The following is a 6290-nucleotide window of genomic DNA, read 5'->3' as shown; positions in this document are numbered from 1 at the left end:
AAAAAGGTAAAAACGTGGGATTTTAAATATATTAAAAGTAAAAAAAGTGAGAAATTAAAAAATAAAAGTAATAAAAGTGGAGAATTATTTTTTTAAAAAAAATAAGAAAAATGGGAAGTGGAATTTGTTTTAATTAAAAATAAAAAATAATAATAATAAAAAATAAAAATCTGAAAAATCCGATTTTGTTTTTCTATAAATAGAAGAGAAATGTGATGAAAAAAGAGGGAAGAGAGAAAGGAAAAAATAGGGAGGAAGGAATTGAGAAAATTTTATTTTCTTCTTCTAGGATAAGAAAATTTATATTCCTTTCATTCTTTCTTCGGCTTTCTTTCGAAAACTCCAACAGTTTCACCACCCCAAAACCACCAGCCCTTGACCACTTTTGAGCCATCATTAACCAAAAAAAAAAAAAAACTCCAAAAATTGTCACGACCCCAAATTCCCTCCGTAGGATGTCGTGATGGCACCTAGTCTCTAAGACTAGGTAAGCCTATCAATGCGGAATAATAATAAATATCTGAAATAAATAAACTACAATTCAAACAATTTCAACTCCTAAAACCCGGTAGAAATAAGTCACAAGCTTCTAAGAATTTATTCTCAATATCTCTATATGTCAAGGTCTAAATAAAATATAAGGAAGCAACATAAAATGATAGAAGGGGACTCCGGAGTCTGCGGACGCTGGCAGATATACCTCGAAGTGTTCGTGCGCAAGCAACTCACTGACGTCTAGGCTGGTAAAATGTACTTGGATCTGCACAAAAAGATGTGCAGAAGCGTAGTATGAGTACACCACAGCGGTACCCAGTAAGTGCCAAGCCTAACCTCGGTAGAGTAGTGACGAGGTCAGATGAGGCCTTACTGGAATATAATAATGGCATGGTAAAATGTTTATCAATGTAGTAAAATAAAATGACATTGGAAATGAATCAAATAGTATATCACATCTAATGACATCAAATAATTACAAATAATATCTCGTGGAATCAAAACAGAATTTCCTTCAACTTTATGAAAATCACAACAATTAATCGAAAGCAACTATGGCCATAAATCAATATCAACAAGGGCACTCCCGAGGTATCGCCTCGTAGTCCCAAATCATAAATAAATTCACAATATCTCATTTTCTTATATCACCGCGGGAGCCTTCACAATTTATTTAAAGAAAATATTTTTCCCGAAATAGTATCCCGCGTTTTAGCCACCCTTATCACACTGCATGACTTCTAGTAGTCACCCCTACTAGTCACGCGTATCAAGCCACCCTTATCTCACCGCATGCGTTTCAACATCCAGACCTTATACCACCGCATGCGTATCAATATCACAATATATCACAATTTGCACCTCAAGTGCTCAAATAATTTAACTTGCCAAAATAATTCAACAACAATATTTTTTCACAATAAAGAGCTCACGGCTCATGCCAAAATAAATTATCAATAATAGTTTTCCACAATAAAGAGCTCACGGCTCATGTCAAAATAATTCAACAACAATATTTTTCCACAATAAAGAGCTCACGGCTCATGCCAAAATAAATCATCAATAATAGTTTTCCACAATAAAGAGCTCACGGCTCATGTCAAAATAATTCATCAATAATATTTTTCCACAATAAAGAGCCCACGGCTCCCTCACAATGAGTATAAAAATATTCAGGAGTAAATAATTTAGGAAAATAATATTTCAAAATCTTTACTACGTTACTTCAATATCAAGTTTTAAAATGTCAAATACTTCATATTAATAATATTTAATTTTAAAAAAAAATCAACCTTCAAATAATGCACAGAATAAAAGAAACCAAGTTTCAACTAAACAGGTAAAATAATTAGTAAGAAAAGATCAAACAAATTTGAAGTATATATCTCAGATCAATGATGAAGAATATAACAAGATAAAATAATTTAATAAATGCGCAACAGTGATCTACACAATTTAAAAATATAATCTTTCACAATTTAGTCCGTGTACACACTCGTCACCTCGTGCACACGATTTTCAACACATTTCAATAATCACATCAATACCAATCCTAGGGGAATTTTCCCCCACACAAGGTTAGACAAGTTACTTACCTCGACTTGCTCCAATTTAACCAAGTATTATGCTTTTTCCTCGATTTTCCGACTCCGATCGACTCGTATCTAGTCATAATTAATTTGAAATATATTTTCATTAAAATCCGAAATTAGCTCAAAATTTGCCCGTGGGGCTTACATCTCGGAATCCGACGAAACTTACAAAATCCGACAATCCATTCAATTACGAGTCCACCCATACCAATTTTACCAAAATCCGATAACAACTCGACCTCCAAATCTTAAATTTTTGTTTTTTGGAAGATTTTGCAAAAATCTTGATTTCTTCCATTTAAATCCGAAATAAATGATGAATATGACCATGGATTTATGAAATATAATCACATTTGAATATAAGACACTTACCCAAGTTGAAGTCTTGAAGAAATCCTCAAAATCGCCCAAGAACCGTGCTCCAAAACTCCAAAACGAAATGACCATTTTTGGTCCTTAAGTTTCTGCCCCAAAAACACTATTCCGGTCGCTAAAATCCAATCCCGTCGCTAAAAGTGTCACATCTGGTCGCTAAAGGTGTACACCAGGACTATTTACACCAACAGTTTTATTTCACTAAAAAAGCTTTAACTCTATCATACGAACTCGGAATTCGACGATTCTTCTTCCTATGAGTCACAAATAAAACTACGAACCCATTCGTTTAATCGAAACTCAATTCGGAGCTCATTTGCTCAATGTGATACTAATTTCGCTCGTTAAACAATTAACTCATATTTCGCGCTTAAAACTCAATCGCGACTTGATGAAATTAGACCAAACTTATCAGATCACTCCTATAATTCATTATCAAAATGTCGAAAGTTTCGAAATCGAATTTCGATCTCTAGAACTAAAAATGGACTTTTGGATCATTACATGCTTATGTTGAAAACATCAAACTCTTCCTCGACAGCCTGTAGTGTATCAATCATAACTTCTTGTATTCAACTCCAACTGCCAAACGGTTTAAAGTTCTGCAAACTAGATACAAAGTACTACAACTTTCATGTTTTGCTCATCGCCCAACTCCTTATATATTACGAGATATAAGCTCTCAAAGTCAGCCCTGTGCAGCAGAAATTTCTGGCGATGCACACTGCTGTAGCAAAAATCTGCAGTAGCAGCTTCAGTCAATCGATCATAACATTTTGTATAAATGTCTGAATGATAAATGGTTTATCATTCTGGAAACTAAAATCAAAGGGCTACAACTTTTATGTTTTAAAAATATTCAGATTCCTTATAGATTTCGAGATATAAGCTTCCAAAGTCAGCTCTGCGATTGCACCGGTTACTGTCCAAAAACAGCTTCTGCAGCAGAAAAATTCCAGCAGCTCCTTTTTGTCCGAAATTCATTCCGTTAACCTTCCGAAATCCACCCGAGGCCCTCGGTACCTTAACCAAATATACCAACATGTCCCAAAATACAATATGAACTTAGTTGAGGCTTCAAACCATGCCAAACAACGCCGAAATTACGAATCGCGCATCGAATCGAATTATGAGTTTTCAAATCTTCCAACTTTTATATTTTGCGCCGAAACATATCAAATCAATTCCGATTGACCTCAAATTTTGCACACAAGTCATAAATAACATAATGGATTTATAAAAAAATTTCAGAATCGGATTTCGACCCCGATATCAAAAAGTCAACCCCTCGGTCAAACCTTCCAAAAATTCAACTTTCGGCATTTCAAGCCTAATTCTACTATGGACTTCCAAATAAAATTTCGATCACGCTCCTAAGTCCAAAATCACCATACGGAGCTGTTGGAGTTATCAAAATTCTATTCTGGAGTTGTTTGCACATAATTTGATATCCGGTCACTATTTGAACTTTAAACTTTAAATTTTTCATTAAAATTCCATATCTCTGGCTAGGGACCTCGGAATTTGATTCCGGGCATACACCTAAGTCCCAAATCATGATACAGGCCTACCAAAATTATCAAAATACTGATCCGAGTCTGTTTACTCAAAATGTTGACCAAAGTTAACTCAGTTGAGTTTTAAAGCTCTAATTCACATTTAAATTCATTTTTCACCTGAAAACTTTCCGAATTTTTTTTTACGGATTGCACACACAAGTCGAGTAATGGTAAATAGTGCTTAAATCACATAATTAATCATTAAATTTAAAGATGACATTTTGGGTCATCACAAAAATAGCCACTAAATCGTCAGTTTTGCAAGGTCGATTGAGGTTGCAAGTTGAGATTTGCCGCTCGAGTTTTCCGTGGTCCGAAGGGTCTAGTTGAGAGCTATCCGATTATTGAGTGGTTGTAATTTAAATCCACAATCATCAATACAAAGGTTCACTTCTCTTTCTATTTTATTTTTCTCATTAATGTTTTGGGTCACTCTGTTTTAATTTAACTTTGAGTATGATATGATCGAGTTCGCATCTGAGTGTGCTAAGATTAATTTGTTCTCATGTTGAGTATTTGTTACGATTAATTTATTGTCCTTTTTAGTAGTTCATATGGTTAATTTTATTGATGAATATGTATTAATTCGTTACTTTTCTTGTTTATTCAATGAAGTAATGGTTTTCCATTTTAGCATACTTTAGTTTCATTTTGATATCCTATCTTAGTGACTAAATTGGTCATGCCTGTATCTATCTATTCCTGCCATAAATTTAGTGTAGTTTCAAATATTGGTTAGCAGTAAAATTATAAGAGATTAGGTTGGGTCATGATTGGTGTAAGACTTTAATTGGACTTCCCTAGTGTATTTATGGGTTAATTATTGCACATGACCAAAAACAAATAAACATTCACAAGCTAGCCAATTTTTTCCATAATTAATTTACTTCATTTCCTCCATAACAATATACATACCTCATGACCATAAAATAATGTCTAAATTAATAATTGAATAATATTCGAACACCGTAGCTTGATTTAGGCGCGATTAATAATAAATCATCGTGACTATGGGTACGGTTCCTATGGCATAGTTATGATACGTAAACCCCAATTCAAGTGCGCGTTTCACGCGACTTGTTCATAACTTCAAATAATAATAAAAATAAACATGTTGTAAATCACGGGTGCGTTTCACGTGTCGCGATTTGCAATGTGTACCAAAACGACAAGTGTGCGATATCGCGACTTATTCAAATAAATTTCATAAATATTAAAATGCGGTAAAAGATAAAAATGCACAATAGGTTTAAAACATGTAATAAATCGGATAATTATGCCAAGTATTAATTGTTAAGCGACCGTACTAAAACCACGGAACTCGGGAGTGCCTCACACCTTCTCCCAGGTTAACAAAATTTCTTACCCGGTCTTCTGTGTTCGCAGACCATAAATAAGAGTCAAATTTCCTCGATTTGGGATTCTAAAATAAATCGATGACTTCGGACACCATAAATTATTCCAAGTGGTGACTCTGAATAAATAAATAATCCCATTTCGAATAATGTCACTTAAATTGAAAAAACTCCCATATCCCCTATCCCCCCGGGAATAGGTGTGACAGCTCTGGCGACTCTGCTGGGGAAACGAACCCAGAACTTCTGGTTCAGGGTTCAGAATTCGAGCTTAGATGACTTTTATACTTGGTTTTTGTTTATTATCTGATTTTTTTACGTGTTTGAGCCTAATGTGCTAATTCCTGCTCTTTACCGCTTTGATATTGCTGTGAACTATATATAAACTGATATGAAACCCTCTTCTCTCTGAGTCTTCTAAATCTTTTGGGAAGCGTGCGCTTCGCGTGGCTTCTTTTCTGTTAGAGTCCTACCCTAATTTTAGAACGAGGTTCGGACAAGTTGCAAAGCCGGTGAAGCTTCTGTATTCCCGGTACACACCTAGGATCTAAACCTATAATAACATAGCCTCATGCCGAATCCCTAGTAGGAACGTTTATTTGCATCATGTGCATTCGACTTTGGGGACTCAACATAGGGGTTGGGTCCGTCTAGGACAGGTGTACCCAATATATTGGACCATCTTGATGCATTTTACGTGTTATTTGTGCATATATTTATTTCGGCTTGCATGTTGACCGGCTTCTAGAATAGGGAATGGGAAACAAGAAGAAACAAAGAGTGAGGTAAAAAAAAACGGTTTTGAAAATCCAGGTATTTGAAAAATACTGAAACTCTGAAAAAAAAAAAAGGTCATTTTCAAAATAAGTCGTGTTTTCCTATTGCTCCAAAACCGACCGAACTACGCGGGTCTG

This window comes from Nicotiana tabacum, chromosome 2 (genome assembly GCF_000715075.1).
Source record: "Nicotiana tabacum cultivar K326 chromosome 2, ASM71507v2, whole genome shotgun sequence".
Classification (NCBI taxonomy): Eukaryota; Viridiplantae; Streptophyta; class Magnoliopsida; order Solanales; family Solanaceae; genus Nicotiana; species Nicotiana tabacum.
The sequence above is the reverse complement of the archived record's forward strand: the minus strand, read 5'-3'. Positions refer to the sequence as shown.